The sequence below is a fragment of the Patagioenas fasciata genome, chromosome 10 (genome assembly GCF_037038585.1).
Source record: "Patagioenas fasciata isolate bPatFas1 chromosome 10, bPatFas1.hap1, whole genome shotgun sequence".
In the NCBI taxonomy this organism is placed as follows: Eukaryota; Metazoa; Chordata; class Aves; order Columbiformes; family Columbidae; genus Patagioenas; species Patagioenas fasciata.
The window spans coordinates 8,978,491-8,995,711 of record NC_092529.1 but is presented as its reverse complement, the minus strand read 5'-3'; the positions used below and the strand labels follow the sequence as shown (position 1 = coordinate 8,995,711).

The following is a 17,221-nucleotide window of genomic DNA, read 5'->3' as shown; positions in this document are numbered from 1 at the left end:
CTGCAGGCAGCTGGACAAGCCAGTGCTGAGCTTGGTGCAGGCAGGGCCCTGGGAGACGAGCCGAAGCCCCAAGGGCATGTTACTCCTGGGGAGGTCAGTGTGTTTCCTGGGCTGCCTCAGTTTCCCTCTTTCCCAGAGCACAGTGCACACCTGACAGCAAGGTGGTAAGCGCCATGGGATGCTGTGTGATGCTGGGGATCCCGCGGTGCTGGCAGCGAGTGGAGATGGGTGTAGATGGTGTCTGGACCAGCTCAGGGCGTTCCATGGGGGCATCACCAAGCAGCCACCACCAAAGCACCAGGTGCCCCTTGCCAGCACAGGGAAGAGGGTTTTGGAGAGCCAGGCTGTGGAGGCAGCGTGGCACACACCGGAGCCTGGGCGGTGGGGGCAGCCCGAGCCCCCTCTGCTGCTCTATGGGGCACCCACTGGCCCCCAGCTCTCAGAGGGGAATGAGCAGCTCAGGCCCTTTGCTAGGCATGGGAGCCAGGGGACCCACTCACCATCTCCACTAGGAGGGAACTTGGATGGGAGACAGCTTCATGTCAGAAACGTTTTCGCAGGAATTTGTCACCACCTACAAACACGCTTTTTTTTTTCTTCTCCCCCCTCTTTTTTTTTTTTTCCCATTAATGGCAACCAGACCTGAGGGATGCGTGCGTGCGGGTGCGATGGGGAAATGGGGGCTGGGTTTTTCTTTGCTCCAGTTCCTTGGAAAAAATTGTTTGGTGCTTGATCCCCTCCTCCAAAGCCTGGTTTTGGGGAGAAACTGCTTCCTGAAGCCAGGCAAGAGAGGGACCGCATTTCCCCCAGCATACCACATCATGGTCCCTGCAGGGTCGACCCTATCCTGGGCACCCCAAAACCTCTGTGGGCACTGGAAGCTGCTTAAAACCCCTCACCCCCCATCTCCATCCCTCCCCCGGCGCCAAATCGAGGTGGGATGCACCGGCAGCATCATTAGCACTCGTCTAGCCGCAGCAGCGGTGGTTTGAACCCATTTGAAATGCACTTGAAAAGGGCGGATTTGATGGGAGGAATGTGATGGGTTTTTGTTCTCTGAGCCCCCCAGTTGAAGATGTGCGTAATGAAGAGCTGTGACTTTCACTCGGGTTATTTTGGGATGGACTACTTTTTTTTTTCTGAGCTGGTGGAAGACCATCAAAGCGGCGCTTTGAAAAATGTCCCAGTGTATAAATAACTCTGCTGAGAGCAGAATAACGCGGGCTCCCGCGCGCGGCGCGCCGAGACGAGGCAGACGGCATCTGCCGCGCGACGTTGCATTATAAAAAGGAATTATTCATCCCTTCCTCTAATTAACTGGGTACCGCTCCCCCACGCAGGAGGGATGGCCCGACATGGAGAACGCTCCCGGCCACACTGGCGGAGCAGATGCTGCTCCCGGAGTCCCCCTGTGTCCCCACCCAGGACCCACATGCCTCCCAGCACCAGCATGGGTGGGAGCAGGCAGGCTGGTGCTGCCTTGCCGTGGGGAATGGCGTGGTGGGTGAGCTGGTATCGGAAAACCAGAATCCCCAGGGCACTCACTATCACTGGAAAACACCTGATCTGCCACCTCACCATCCCCTAGCCAAAATCTGGGCAGAGGGAGCAGGATGAGGGGCAAGCTCTGGGCATCCTGCTAGCTCGTGCGTTCTTGTGCTGCGTTTTATGGTGCTCAGGGCTGCGAGTGTTGCATGAAGCATCCTGCAAAGAGCAGCCTTTGGTCACAGGAGCCACCCAAATCTGCCCAGAGACTCGGAGATGCGCAGCTCAGCTGCACCCAGGAGTGGGTTTTGGGGAGATCCCAAAGGGATGGGAGCAGTGAGGGGGTCCCTGCACCCCCAGCCCTGGGAGGGAAGTGGCCATGGCGACAACAGCCGGGCAGGCTCAACGCCACGGCTGTGTCCTGGCAAGGACACAGTGGCCGGGACCTCCCCGGAGGGAGACTTATTTTAAGAGCGCTCCGGAGGGGCTATTTTGGACCATTTGCTCTGTGTGAGTCACCTGCTATTTTTCAACCCCGTGGGGCTTATTTCCGTGGCAGTGATTTACACGGGCTGGGACAATGCTGCTGCCCCTTGCCTGGGGGCTTGGAGCCCAAAGCAATGCTGGGTCCCCAAACCCCCCCAAGCAGGGTGCAGGAGGGTGCCCAGGTTGTCTGCCTGGGCTCGCAGCAGCTCCTGCGTGGTACCAGGGATGTCCACAGCAGCGTGGACCAACATAGAGCCCGTCCCACCTCTCTGCCACCTTCTTAGGGGACCACACAGTTGGGCTTGGAGCCCATTAGTCCTCTTCCTTCAGCACTTCCCACCAGAGACAGAGGGGGAGACGTTAGAAATGGTGGTGGGGTGGGCTGGTGGTGCAGCTGGCAGCTATGGGGAGGGGGACATCTTTGTTTGGGGAGTGCTTGGGGCTGAGCATTCTATCAGCCACCTGTTCCCCACCGCATCGGGCTCCCCCTCCCCAAAACCTGCCGCTTCGGAGCCCGCCAGGCAAAAACCTGGCTGTTTCGGGGTTGTCAGAGCAACGTGATGCACCTTTCAGTTACCACGGCAACCTCAGCGAGAAGTTTTTAAAATTCAGGCAAGGTAATTTCTCCTCGCCGCTGTGATTTCGTTATCGCTCAGCTTGCTGTTCCCCAGGGATGCGGCGTCCTGCTTTGCTCCTCCACCAGCAAGGTGGGATCTCAGAGATAAGAAACGCCGGGGCTGGCTTGGGCTGGGAGGAGGGGGAGCAAGCGGGGGCCCTCCCTGCACCCCACTAGTAGGCCTGGCCCCAGAGACGTGGTCTGTTACCTAATGAGCATCGGGGCTGCAGATCATGGGAACCTTGAGCTTGGGAGAGCAGATAGGTGGGGAGAAAAGGAGGGGTAGAAGCAAGGGTGGGTGGTGGGGTGGGTTGATGGCACTGAAAGGTGGGTGGATGGATGGATGGATGAATGGACGGATGGATGGATGGATGGATGAATGGACGGATGGATGGATGGACGGACGGATATCCCCAGCTACCAGCCAAGTGATGAAGGAACCACCCTGAGGTGAGGGGCAGGCCCTGTGTAAACCCTGAGGGTCACCCACCCAACAGCAAGTTGAGATGTAGTTCCCCTGTTTCTCCCGATGGGCAATACAGAGCTGCTGTTCTCCACCATCCCTTCATCTCCAGGCCCTCAAGAGACAGTAGGTCTCTCTCGTGCTGCCTTGTGGCCTTCCCCATAGGAGGAGGAAGAAGAGGAGGAGGAGACGGAGGTTCCCATAGCACTGTCTGTGCAATCCAGCCCACCTCCTGCCGGCCCCACTCCTGTGCAGAGGAGAAAACCAAGACTAATGTTAGGGTTTGAAGGGTCAGGGAAGCCATGGGGCTGAAGATCCCTTTCAGGAAGCAGTGAGAGAGCCAAGCGCGAACACAGGGCTGCCTGTTGTGCTGCCTGGGCTGCCCCAGGGGCTGCTGGAGAGCACGTGGCCCCGCCGAGCCCCCTGGCCCCAGCCCATATGTTGTTTATCATAAAGAACTAACAAGCTTAATTAGGGATGTGTCTGCGATAAGGTTATCATCTCATAAACACTCCAGTCCCCCTGATGGCGACCCTGCAGCTACTGAATGAGCTCGTTGTCTCCCACAAATCCGACCAGGAGGACATGTGCTCCAGGAGGGTTTCATTCGGCCTGCAGTGCTGGTGGCCATGGCAGGGGGTGCAGGCTGGGCAGGGCTGCAGCTATGGGAGGAAGGAGGCAGAGGGGCAGAAGCTGCTCCAGCAGAACGCTTTCCTACCCACAAGACAGACTCTTTCCCCACCATTAGGTTTCAGGGTAAACACTTACTGGAAGGGACAGAACAATGCATTCCCAGCCCTCAAGAGGGAGGTGTCTATAGCAAGGGCTGGGTTCCTGAGGAGCGTCTGTGGACATGTCCTGTGGGGACATGGGCTCCCAGGGAGAAGCGTGGCCAGGAAGAGAGCAGAAGAGGGAGGCAGAGTGTGGGAGCTCCTGGCCATGGAGGCGGTGAAGGCTCCTTTCCAGCTCTGTGAGCCTCTCTAGTGACAATCTGCCAGCCCTGAGCTCCCTGTCCTCACAGGCTGTTGGCGCAGGCTCACCATGCTCCTGGGAGCTGGTGTTCTGTTCCCTCTGCTGTGTGTTCACTCTGGAATGTAATGGTGGGAGCTGAGGGGGCAGCTTTGGCAGCCAGGCCAGCATCACACTGTGCAAGTGTGCACTAGCAGGGACATGTTCCTGGTGGAGGGGTGCAAGCAGGACCGTGAGCAGGGTGCAGGCAGGGCTATAGGCAAGTTAACAGGTCCAGGGCTTGGTACCCCTCTGCCAGCCCCATCCTGCCAGGGCTGGCAGATTTATTCCTCCACACAGGCAACAGCAATTCCTGCTCTCTGGCTGCCTTTGCTAATAGAGCCGGCCCTGGGTGAGGCTGCCAGCACGTGGGACACTCATCTTCAGCCGTCTTCTCTGGGGACGCAGGCTGTCACTGTCCCCCGCGGGGGCTGCCATCAGCCTGGGGGGACAGGCAGCATCTTGTCACTGGTACCTGCCACAGCGCTTTCCTTAATGACAATCTCTGCTTGTCTGTCCCATCAATTAACTCTGCTGTGTCGGCTCATTAGGCTGCACACGCTGAGAAACGCCGCAGCAAAGGGATGCTGCAGTCTCACAGGCGTGCAGCGCTGGCTCAGAGATGCATATATATATGTATGTATATGTATATATTATCTCCCCACAGATACACTTGCTCCTGAGCACATGCATGTGCTGACACAAGCACACACATGCCAGACACACACACACTGCTGACCACTCATGTCCCAGCAACACTCCCTCCCCGCCAGCCAACACACACAACTCCAGCCTGCACCCCAGCTCCTGCAGCTCCTGCTGATTGCAGGAACGAAGGGTAATGGGAAATCTTGCAGGGAAGGTGCACAGAGCCGTTGTCTCTAGACCGAGGCTTTGCCTGGCTCCATCCCAGTTCAGCCCACACTGAGCCAAAGAGCTGGGAGCGGGGTGTGTGGGGTGCATGGGGTGGGATGCTGCTTTAGCACCCCCAGCCTGTCTTGGGCATCTCCCCCCCACCCCTCCAGCCAGAGGACGTGCGGGCAGAGCGGCCAAGTCTGGCACATCAGCACTGCCCCGACTCTCTTGGCCCCGAGCCTGGAGGGCAGCAGGTGACGGAAAGCGAGCCTCTGGCCGGAGATGAAAGGCGGCCGGCAGCTGCCGTCACCCGATGCCACCTGCCCGGGCTGTGCGGGCAGGAGCCGGGATGTCCTTGCTCCCGTGGGCAGACCCCCGTCCGGCGGAGGCGGTGCGGGCTCTCCAAACACCCAGCGCAGGCGGTGCCCTGCCAGGAGCTGCCCGCCAGTCAGGCAGCAGAAGAGCCCCATAGTCCCACCAGCCCTTGTAGAAGCTTCCCAGGATAAGCTGTGGCTGGGAATCCCAGAGCGGCCAAGTCCCAACCTTGGCTGAACCCCCCAGGCCATGTGGAGAGGCAGCCCTCGCTGTGCCTCAGTTTGCCCTATGCCAAACACCTCTCCTCCCAGACATCTCCGCTGGGGAGGAGAGGTGGATACCTGGGAGATGGGGCTGGGATGCACCCCACTCTCCCCCTCTGGTTGAGCACCAGAATGCTTTCCCAGGACAGATGTGTCCCAAGCCCCCATGCTGCCTGCTGGGGCCATCTACATCACTGTGGGAGTAAATCCAAGCTCTGGGGAAGGCTGAGGAATCTCTAGCCCGGTCACCCGGGACTCACCCCCAGCCTGCTCTGTCAGCCCTTTACCCTCCATCAGCACCTGCCATGTGTGCCCGAGTGCCGCTGCCTCCTCCTCTGGGCTGATCCCTCACTCCATAAATCACTCCTCACGCCCTGAGCTGCCCTGCAGGGCTGGGGGCTGCCAGCACCCATCCAGGGCAGCCAGTTATCCCCAACCTCTCTGCCCTCCTAACCACACAGGCCACCACGGGGAGAGGGCCAACCCCTCCAGTGCAAGCAGTGCTGCTCAGTCCCCCCTGCATGGGTGTCTCCCTGCTTTAGCCTGGAAGGAGCGAAATAGCTGCATGTCATCGGCAGCACTGTCACCTCCCCACTCCTTCTCGCCTCCATCCCAGGGCGCCAGTCAATGTCCTGACCCACAGCTGCCCTGGGGCTACACAGGGAATTTGTTCCTACTATTTACCTCCTGCCTCCCAACCAGGTTTGACTCCACCATGGGTTTCCCCTACTCTCGGCATTGCTGCAGCTTCCCAGGCTGTCTCCTGCCTTCCCACACCAAGCAGCTGCTTGCAGCCCTGCAGGATGCCCAAAGATTGGTCCTGCCCCAAGTCCAGGCTCCTGCATCCCACTGCTTGGTCACCGTCTCCGCCAGGAAGCCTGTGGCTGGTCATTACTGCTGTGCTGAGACATTGTGCTGAACCACCCTTGGTGATGGGGGTGTGTGGAAATAAGCCAGTTTTGAGGCCCGTGCCCTTCCTGCAAAGCTGATTGGGGCTTAAAATGCAGCTCTGGGAGCTGGGAATCATGTTTTCTATGGGTTTGCAGCAGGTTAGTGGTTCAGGTGATGCTGCCTGCTCCAGGTGATTCATCTGCATTTAATTTCCCCACTCGCTTTGGCACCACTCAGTGCCTCTCAGCCCCTGACAGCATCTCCCCAAGATGATGAGCCCTGGGGTTGTTTTTCTCCTTCATCCGTTCTTTGGCAGGGCGGGATATTAGGTAAATCACATCCTTCCTCTGCTGTGGCCGCCCACCCCCCTCCCACGCTCCAGCCTGGGGCTGCCTGCCTGCCCTCCTGCCTGCCTGCTGCCTGCCTGCCTGCTGCCTGCCTGCCTGCTGCCTGCCCCCAGCCTCGGCTGCTTTGATCCCTGCCCTGCGGGGTCACCCCCCGGGGTTGCCTGGACATCCCATCCCTGGCTGCTGGACATCCCTGAGCATCTTCTGACCCCACGGCAAAAAGCCAGGACAGCGGGACATGGATCCATCCCCTTCACAGGGTGTCACCCGTGTCCCGAGTGGGCACTACCTCCAGACCTCGCTGACCCCCGTGGCCCCACACACACCCTTGGCATGGCAGGGACAAAGCTCTGACCCCCAGCCCAGGCAAAAACGCATCTCCTGGGGCAGGACCCCCCAAAAGGGATGGGGACCATCTGCATGCCCCCCCAGCAGCCTATCCCGCCTGGGACTGGTGCTAACCTTTGCCGCGGCAGCAGCTCCCCCGCCCGCCCTCCCTGGTGGGTTGCATATTTTTAGCTGAAAAAAGACAAGGGGGAAAAAAAAAAAAAAAAAAGAAAAAAGAAAGAGAGAGAGAAGAGAAACAAAGAGGAAAAAGGCTCCTTTTTTGTGGGGTTTTGAAAAAAATGGAAATTACCCTGCAGAGGAGGGGAGAAGGGCCAGGGGCTTTCAAAGCATCTTCTCCACCCTGGAAGGGATGTGGAGAAGATGCTGCAGGCCATGTGGCCTTTGGTGGCTTTGAAGTTCAGGTGACAGCTGGGGAGGGACGATGCTGAAGGACAAGGCAGGGAAGCAGCTTCCCAGCGAGGCATGTGCTGGCATCGGTATCAGCATGGGCATCAGCTGCCTCGGCCGGCTCACTGGGGCAGCCCCGGGCAAGGAGCCAGCCCTGGGGCGATGGGGCTGCAGAGGTGCTGGGAAGGGGTCCGGGGCGGGGAGAGTGATGGGGGTCGGATCCTGCATCCCTCCCTTATCGCGCCTTCCGGTTGCCACGGCGACCCGGGAGCAGGAGCATCTTTTCCACAAGATTTTTGCCGGGAAGGGGAGAGGCAGTTTGTGCTTCTAGGAGGGGGAGATCTAAGGGCAGAACGGCCTCAGGAACCAGGGGGCGACTGCCCTGGTTCCCCCAGTCTCCATGGAGAACCCCTCCACCAGTATTCCCACTGCAAATGCAGTCTGGGCTCTGGCTTCCTGCTGGGTGAATGTCCTTTCTCCACCCAGGGGATGCTGGGGGTGGCTGGCCTGGGCATGGGGCTGTGGCCAGCACCCGCCAGTCCTCGCCTGGGGTGAAGGCAGCCATCCCTGGCCACATGCTGGTGAGGGGTCTTGGAGCTGAGTGATCATCGAGTCCCCCAGCCAAAAATCCTCTCCAATTTCCTGGTGCTATTTTCTCCACACACACTGATCCAGCTCCCAGGCCAACTTCTCTGGAAGGACCCACGTGCATGGAGATGTCCCAGTTTCTTCCAGCCCTTGAGCCATTCCGGCTGCCGCCGCCCTGTCCTCTCCCGTTCCTCCGTGACCGCCGATGCCCACGGCTGTACCACTGACCCACTTCCGTGGCACGCCGGCTCATCGGTGCTGTGCCGCAGAGCTGCTGGTTCCCACCCTCTGCCCATGCTGCCTTCTCAGGCTCTTGAAAGCCCTTGGTAGCCCCAGAAAATCGGGAGGTTATTGTAAAAGTGTTTAGTTATCTGATTCTCTCTCTCCTACAGACAACATCAAGCACCTCCCTGTGTTTTAGGGGCGGGTGGTCCCAGCCCTGTCCCCGTCTTTCCTACAGAGCAGGGACAGGATCTTGTATTTTTCCAAAATCACCAATATTCTTAAATTCGCTATTCATGGTGACGTGGCCAGGCCCCATGGCACAATCACATGCTGTGACACATCCCTGTGCCCCAGCAGCACTCCCCAGGCACAGGGAGCTGCATGGGATGCCCAGAGCACCCCAAAGCAAAGGGGGGAGCCTGGCCCATCGTCTGAGGTCTGGTTTCCATTAGCTTCTGCCCACTTCCATGCCAACATGTGGGGTCACACAGATGCAGTCCCCACCATGCCATGGTCGCCTGCATACCTGTGGGCCAGAGGGCACTGGGGGTGCTCAGTCCTGGTTGGGCACACCATGATGCTCCTACTGCTGCAGAGCCTGGGGATGTGCTTATGGGGCCATGGGGAAAAGATGGACAAGATGGGGCTGCCCCCGATGCAAGGGTGAGTGGTGGCTCTCTGAAGCATGGAGAGCTGACAGGATAGATGACCTTGGTGCTGCCATCCAAACCACAGCTGGCAGGGACGTCCTGCTCATACCGCCAGCTTCGAAACCAGCACAGGGGCAGGGTAGGACGAGTCCCCATGGCCGGGCATAGCAGGGCCAGCACTGGACATCCCCTGCCTACCATCCCAAACAGGGCTCATGTGCTGGTACCATCATCCCAAACCTCCTGGGTGCAGCTGGGGAGTAAAGTACCCCAGTCCCAGGGGCAGCACTGAATCCGACAATTCCCATTTTATGAGGCTCAACCTCTCTCGAGCCCTCTGCCATCCAGCACCTCCCGCTGCAGACAGGACCAGGGTACAACTCTCCCCTGCCTCATGGGCTCCCACTCTGCCGGGGGATTGCAGGATCTGCCCCCGCCTTTGCAGGCAGCTATCGATCCACCAAGAGCCTCACCATCATCGGCAAGAGCTGCACTTCAAACGTGTTTGCCGTCATTGCTGGGCTGGGCATCGATCTGGCACCACTGTTAATGTCCTCACGCACCCCCTTCCTGTAAGAGCTGCAGCCAGGCTGTCCTCTGCCCAAGAATTTCTGCTTTGTCTGATGCCCCTCTTGCTCCTGGCTCCTCAGCCTCCTACTCCATGGCACCCGCTGCCAGGTGGTGCTGCTCTCCTGCCTCAGTTTCACCACCTGCAACACGCAGGGATTGGTGACCCTAGGGACAGTGCTGGTGCAGGGGCTGGGGGCAGCTCTGCCTGATGGCATCTCCAGGTGCAGGGCCCATCTGGGTGGCCAAATCGACTCTGCCAGAGGACATTAGGCTTGGCTCAGCCCCACATCACCCTCGCTGCACCCACTAGGTCCCTCTGCTTGTCCTTTCTCCTCGCTGGGCCGGGAGCATGGCTGCCATCTGGGTCAGACCCCTCCACCACCCCCAGGGGACCCGCTTGGGCACCCGCACTCGTGCAACCCCCTGTTGGTTTTCCCAGCTTGTCATGGTGCGAGGCGGAGGAGATGACATCCCCGCTCCTGCCAAGACAAACACGGCGCCTTCCAAACACGCAGGGCTTGGCAAGCCCATGCCTCGGCCATCGATCACCAAGCCTGCCGCACTTCAGCCCACAACAGCCCGGCCGGGGAGCGGAGCAGGGGAGAAGCAGTAGGGGGCTTAGGGGGGCTCTTGCCAAACCCCTCCCCTCTCAGTGTTGCCTGCTGAAGGATGCAGCATGTGGCTTCATCCCCTGCCTGGGACTGGGGCTTGCCCTGGGCTCCTGGTGCCCACTCGCTGCTGCCATGGGGTGCTGGGCAATGCCAGGGGGTTGGTCCCCAGCCCCTTGGCACACAGAGGGGGCCAAGGGTGGGGACATCTCAACCCCCGGGTAGCTGTACCAAAGGGTGCCCTGCAGCTGCTGGCTTGATCCCAGGCGGAAAGTTGGCCGGAGCCACCTCCGAGCTCTTATAATAATAAACCCTGCTCAGAAAAGCATTTGTCACTGGGGCTGGAGCAGCAAAGGCCCAGCTATCCCAAACATCTGCGGGAGGGAGCGTGGGAGGCAGAGGGCAATGGGGAAGGTCCTGAGGGGCCAGGCAGGGTCTGTCCTCTCCACAGTGTCCTAGGATGGTGATGGCAGAGCATGGCATCACCAGGTCAACCCTTCCAGAGTGCTCAGATCAGGCTGGAGAGGCAAATCCTGTTCCTTCCTTGCATCCCCAGCAGCAGTTCCTGGGCTGGCAGCTGCTCAGGGTTGCATACAAAGCTGGTGCCTCTGAGAGGTGTGGTGTGGGGACTGCCCTGGAACCTTCTGAGCATGGAGCCTGTCCTCACGGCATTGCTGGGCTGAGCCTGGATGGAATCGTGAGGCTGTGGCGCTGCTCTCTCCGTGCACCAAGTTGCGCTGTTCTCAGCAGTGAGCAAAGGGAGCAGCCACCCTGGGGGAAATGCCACAACTGCTGCTCCCACCTGCCTCCTTCACCAGCCTCCCTCTGCAAGGGACCCCTGCAGCTGGGGCTCTCCCGGGGTCCAGAGCACCCACCAGCATCACTTTCCACAGAGGGGTGGGAAGAGCAGAGTGCTGTGGTGGGTCAGGGGAGACCCAGCCCCTCACCCCAGACCCCTCTGGGTCACCTCCAGCCCTTGCATCCCCCTGCTCCTGCCCAGCCCCGTGCCCCCTTTCCAGCCCCCAGCCACAGCATCTCCCAGCCCTGCCCAGCCCTGCACATGCTGTGGGTGCCAGGCTGTGGGCACCCTGGGGACCTGGAAGGCCACCCCCACCACCCAGCCAGCTTGAGGGACACTGGCAGTACGGGGGGGTCGATCCTGTGAGGCAAATCTCCCTGTCCCCAGGCTCAGCCAGGGGCAGATCCCACTTCCCAGTAGCTCCTGGGCGAGGAGCGGGGCAACAGAGGGTTAAGCAGCGTCTGGCAGGCGGGAAGGGGACCGGGAGGAGGGAGGAGAGATGGAGTTTGTTTAATAGCTGGAGACAAGCTATGCAGCTGTGCAGGTCAGACGGGCCCTGCAGCCCCCCGACCCCTGCCGCCCCCTCTGCCTGCTCCTGCCTGGACACGGCCCCCAGGGCTGCCCTGGGACTGGCAGGCAGTGCTGGGCAGGCAGGGCGGGCAGGCAGGGCGGGCAGGCAGGGCTGTGCAGGCAGGGCAGGCTGCCTGGCATGGGACTGGCAGCTGGGGAACATCAGCACGGTTATAAAAAACAGGAATGGCTCTCCCAGCAGCAGGACACTGCAGGCGATGTCTGCCAGCCTGGCAGGGAAGGCAGCACTGCCCGACCGCCTGGCAGCGAGGAGCTGGCACAGGGGCTCCCTGCATTGAGCCCCCAGTCCAGGGTGCCAGGGAGGGTCCCCTGAGCCAGCCCTACGGTCCCTGCAGACTCCCTGGGGTGTGTGGCAGTGGGTCAGTCCCCAGACTGGCACAGAGGGGCCACTAAACCTGGTCCAGGCATCTCCTCAGTGCTCAGCTGCTAGCATTGCTAGGCTCCATTCTGGCATTGTCCTCCTCACCAGGAACACCCACCTGCTGCCTGTTCTCCCTGGGAACACCCACCCTGGTGCCTGCTGGTATCCACTGCCTGGGGTGGGTAAGCCAGGGACCCCTGGCCCTGAGGAGGAGGCGTGAGACGGCAGGCAGGGGACAGATGGCTGGAGCACGAAGCTGGCACGGGCTGTGCCGAGGCATCCGGGTGCAACCTGCAGCCTCCAGCACTGTCACACAGCAGGGCCAGGGAGGAGAGGAGATGAGGAGGGAGGGGGGAATGGGGACAGGAGTGGAGACCGGGATAGGGGTGGGAACAGGAAGAGGAATGGGGATGATTACAACGGTAGGGATAGGAATGAGAATGGGGACAGGAAAAGGGATGGGAATGTGGATGGGGGAATTGGGACAGGGACAGTTACAGGGATGGGAGTGAGGGTGGGTTCAGGAGTAGGGATGGGGATGAGAATAGAAGCAGAGACAGGACAAGGATGAGAATGAGGGTGAGACCCAGGCCTGCAGGCAAGGGTCAGGGAGTCAAAAAACAGCTCACAGGAGCTGGGACAAGCAGGCAGCTGCCCTCAGCAGTAGTGTGAGCAGGGCTGCATGTCCCTGGCGCTCTCGGGAGAGCTGGTGGCAAGGGGAAGGGTCCGAGGGTCAGTGCATGAGCAGGGGATGCAGTGACCCACTCCTCAGAGAGCCTTGGATGTGTAAAGAGGCTGGGGGCCAATTAACCTCACTGGTTAATTAGGACAGGAAGCCACAGGCTTAAACTGTAGCAGGGGAGAAGGAAGTTATAGGCAAGGCTGATTTATAATGTTGGGGACTTGGGAGAGCGGGGCCATTAATGGCTCAGTTCTGGGTTAATGATACACCATGTGGAGCCAGGACCCTTTCCTTGCTGGCAAGCCAGGGTTTGTGGGAACAGAGAGGGGACGACAAGGACCCAGCTGCGTAGCCCTGGCTCTTTGGCAGGTCTCTGAGACCCCCACACCCATTCCACGGGGCAGGTCCCAGGAGGGTGGCCCAGGGCAGGGCTAAGCACCCCCTCTCCCGCTTGATGTCACTCAACACAGCTTGAGGGAGCACCTGCAGCCCCCCCAGCACCAGGCAGGTAGTGGAGGTGGGCTGAGAGCAGCCTACGGCTGTAGCTGCCCCAGTTTAATTTGCTGACAAATGTGTGTCACCACCCCCAGAACTACAACCAGGGGCCGGGAGGCTGCACTGGAACCCAGTGTCCCAGGGATGCTGTGAGCCTGGGGCGGCTGGGTGACCTCCCACCAGCTCGGCCTGGTGTGCTGAGGTGCCAGCACAGGGGAGAGGGTGCCCCAAGGCATAGACCAACTTACCAGCTGTGAGGAGAGAAAGTGAGACGGGAAATTCAGGACAGCCTTTGTGTTGGACCAGACCACAAGAGACTGGGGCTCCAAGGGGAAAATAAAACCTCTCCTTAGAAATTCTTTTACCCCCGGAAGCTCTCAGGTATCATGTTTCGGGCCATTTATTTGTACTGCTGACTGGGGCCATTACAGCTGCACTCTCCCGCACACAGCATGACTGGTGATGAGAAGCCAGTGACAAACTCTTCGTTTAAGAGTAAGCCAGAGGAGAATTGTGAGGGCACAGGACTGAGCTGCTTATTTCCAAGGAGACATCCCTGGGAAAGGAAATGGCAGTGGCAGCAGGATGCAGATCACAGCAGGGCTGGGACCAGACACCCGCTTTGCCTCCTCCTCAAACCCTAGTGTGTGCCAGGTGACAAGGTGGCCCTGCCTGGCTGGAAGCTCTGCCCTGCAAACTGTCCCCTCTTCCTGTGGTGGAACTGGTGGGCTGGAGGGGCACTGGGACAGAGCGAGGGGCTGGAATTGCTCCAGAAGCAACGTCTGCTTCTGGGTGTCTACTGCTATCTGTCCCATGGCCCTTGTGCCCAGACAACCCTGGCACCTCCATGCCCTGCTCTTGCCCTGAGGGAGCCAGGCTCAGAGGCATCAGGACCACCCTGGGAGGTGGACATCGCAGGCCCACCCACCCACATGATGGGTCTAGGATCAGGGCACCTTCCCTTCCAGCACCCCTTTTTGTGCTTTCTCAGCAACCTTAATGCCTTGTTACCCTGTGTGGGAGCAGTGTAGCACAAGGAGAGTTGGCAAACCTGTGGATGGGACCTCTGAAGCCAAGAGGGAAGATCTTGCTAGGGTGGGTGGTACGGGGCTAAGCTCTATGGTGCTTGCAGGGGAGTTGTACCCATAGTCAGGGGAGGAGGCAGCTTTGCAGGCAGCACTGCAGAGGTCCCAGCCTGGTGGGAGCAGAGCAAGGGAGCTGAGGCACTTGTCTGATGTCTGAAGGGCTCCATGGTGCCCAGCTTGGGTCAGCAAGGACCAGGGCAGAGCTACAGGGTTCAGCCACATGGCACCTGCCTGTCCCTGCCTTGTGCCACGCTGTGCAGGGGGACCGGTATTGGGCAGGGATCATCCAGGGGCAGCAGATCCTGGAGCAGAGTGATGCTGAGGGATCGGTGCTGGGCAGGGGCCAGCAGGTCTTGGGGCAGGGATATGCATGGGGAATGGTTCTGGGGAGGGATGCCCCAGGGCCCAGCAGAATGCCAGGGTCCCTTAGCAAGGCAGGGATCACCTGTCTCCCCTGGGCTGTGGGCTGGGGGTCACCCGGGGGTGTAACCAGGGAGGGGATGGCAGAAGGAGCGAGGTGGGGCCGGGTGAAGGAGCCTCGCTCCCTGCCCAAGTTGCCGTATGTGGGAGGAGGTTTCTCGGAGCCGGAGCTCTCACAAAGCTGCTGGCTCGCCCGGGCTCGGCTCTCCGCTGCCTCCCACCGCCCCGGGCCGCCCCCCGCCGCCCGCCTCGGCAGACAAAGGAGGGACAGCGCATATTTATTCGCTTCCTTCCCAGGGCCGACGAGAGGGTGGTGGGCATCGGAGGCCAACCGAGCCACCCGCGGTCTCGCACGGCAGGACGCCGCCGGCACGAAACAACAAAAGGCCGGAGTGCCGGAGGTGAGTGGCCGGGGCGGCGGCGGGGCTCGAACCCTCGGCTCCGGGCGATGGGCGGTGCTGGGGTGGAAGGCGTGGCTATGCAAATGAACACCCGCGGCGAGCGCACGGGCTGCGGCGCTCAGTTGGGGCCGGGCCACCGCCACGCCCCGCCCCGGGCCCCGCCCCACCCCGCCGCGCCCCGCCGCCGCTCCACGGGCCGGGGCCGCGGCGGCAGTCGCGGCCGCGAGATGGCGGGGGGCCGCGGGTGATCGGCGCGGCGCGGAGCCCCCCCGCCCTCCACCCCCCTCCTCAGCCGCCGCCGCCGGGACCTGCACAGAGGTAAGAGCAGGGCCGGACGGCGGAGCGGGGGCCCGGTGCAGGGCGCGCCCCGAGAAAACTTTCCGCCGCTCGGAACTCGTGTGTGTGTGTCCCCCCCGCTGCAACTTGCCGGTGAAGCGGGCAGGTGGGGCGGAGAGTGAGGGTGCCGGTGCCGGCGGTCCGGGGCCGGGACCCCCGTCCCGCGCTGGCAGCGACACGGGATGCTTTGCAGCTCGTCCCCCGTCGCTTCGCAGAGGGGCGATACCGGCGTGGGGGGTCCCTGCCGGTGCCCTCACCCCCGGGAGCCCGTGGCTGGGCAGGCGCGACCCGCTCCCGCTCGGGGCGGGGAGGCTGTCTCCGGGGACAGGGTGCAGACAGGGACGGGGGCTCGGAGGGAGCTCCAGGGTAAGGGGAGCTGCTGCAGGGCTCGGCGGCGGGTGAGTGCCCATGGAGGGGGTGCTGGGGGGACACAACAGAGACTCCCAGCACCGTGGAGCAGACAGCCGAAGCCCGCCAAGGTGGGGCCGCCTGCCCCGGTGCAACCCCGAACCCCAGCAGGGTTGGGGGTCCAGGGAGGGAGCAGCGCCCGGGGCCGGGGAGCAGGGGACAGAGGGCTCTCCCTGGGGACAGGCCAGGCATGCCAGAGGTGCAAAGTTGTGCAAAGTTATTCCCGTGGTGCGAGTGGTCGCGGCAGACGATTAGCATTATTATTTCTTTTTTCCTTTAAATTTTTTTTTCCCTTCCTGCCCATGGCATTGCGCATTCGAGCACCGTGGCTGAGGAGTGGGGCAGGCTCCCCTCCCACTGCCCATCCTGCTTGTATTTCTTTTCCCTCCTAAAACATTCCTGCTTGCTAGGCTCACTCCTGAGGCCACTGGGACCAGGCGTATGGGCAGCATTACCTCTGAGCCCCCTGAAGTGCCCCATCCATGCTGGGGTCTCAGTTCCCCCAAAGAAGTCTCTGTTCCAGCTGAGAAAACCTCTCCCTAATTGCTCTGGCTCGGTGGCACTTGGTTGACCGGCCTGGGGAGGGGGCATAAAGCTGAGCGGGATTTCCATCTTCCCGCGGCAGCACCAGCAATAGCCAAACTTTAATTGCCAAAAAAAAAAAAAACCAACCCCAGGCAGCCCGGGTGCTGGTGAGGAGGAATGTGGCCACTCTCCCCTGGAGTTTCCAGTTTCCCTAGAGCGCAGATGACCCTGGAAATGGAGATTTCCCGGCCAAGGTGCACGCCAATGGGCCGTTTCCCCTTTTTGCTTCCTTGGAATTTGCCTCTCCTGACTGGGCCTGGGTGCCCGCCGCTCACCGCCGGCTCTTTCCCCACTCCTCGCCCTGCACTCGCTGCGCTCCCCTCCTCTCCCTCTTTTCCTTTGTTTGCCATCTCGCTCCCTGTCTCTGACGCGTACGCCGCTCCATCCAAATGCAATAGTGGGATTTGCCAGAATTATTTCCTAAAGCTGCTGGGGAGAAGGGGGGAGGTTTGGAGCGGGGGGGGGGGGGGTGTTTAACTGCAACCAACTGGAGTTTTGGCTGGCGGAGGAATTGGGGGCTCCGGCTGTCCCAGCCTGGCGCTGATGGGAAGGGCAGAGCCTGGGAATGGGTGGGAGAAGTGGGGGGGGCAGCCTAGAAGGGGACCAAATGCCAGTACAATGAAGCAGAGCTGGGTGTACGCTGGGGGAGAGGAGCAAATCAAAACATTTACTGACTCCAAAGGCAAGAGTGAAGAAAAAAATATTGAGCCCTGGGGAGCAGCGGTGCCGCTGCACTCTGGGTCTTGCCCCGCCACTCGAGGAAACGCGCCGCTGGAGGGGCCGCGTTGGCGCCTGCCTGCCGGTGACGGTGCCGCTGCTCTTGTCCCGCTCGGGGCTGGGGCCGGCGTCATGGGTGCTGTGCTCCCGGGGAGGGGCCAGACAGACCACCCGGGTGGGCTGCAGGCAGAGAGCCCTGGAGTGTAGGATCACCCCCCCTACAGTTCAGCATCCCT

At 61.1% G+C, this 17,221-nt stretch overlaps 1 protein-coding gene across 4 annotated transcripts in view; it reads left to right on the top strand.

Moving 5' to 3' along the window:
• The window catches only part of LOC136105806 (semaphorin-3F), a 111,461-nt gene that overhangs the window by 73,547 nt on the left and 20,693 nt on the right, over nt 1–17,221 (top strand). For 2 of the 4 annotated variants that reach the window (XM_065845649.2, XM_065845646.2), the window contains exon 1: nt 15,123–15,257. The exons of 1 other annotated variant lie outside the window; for it this stretch is intronic. The gene's annotated coding sequence lies outside the window, so the exon portion shown is untranslated. Of the gene's footprint in view, nt 1–14,803; nt 14,940–15,122; nt 15,258–17,221 lie in introns of those variants that run through there. One more of the 4 variants, XM_065845648.2, reaches the window with a different exon arrangement.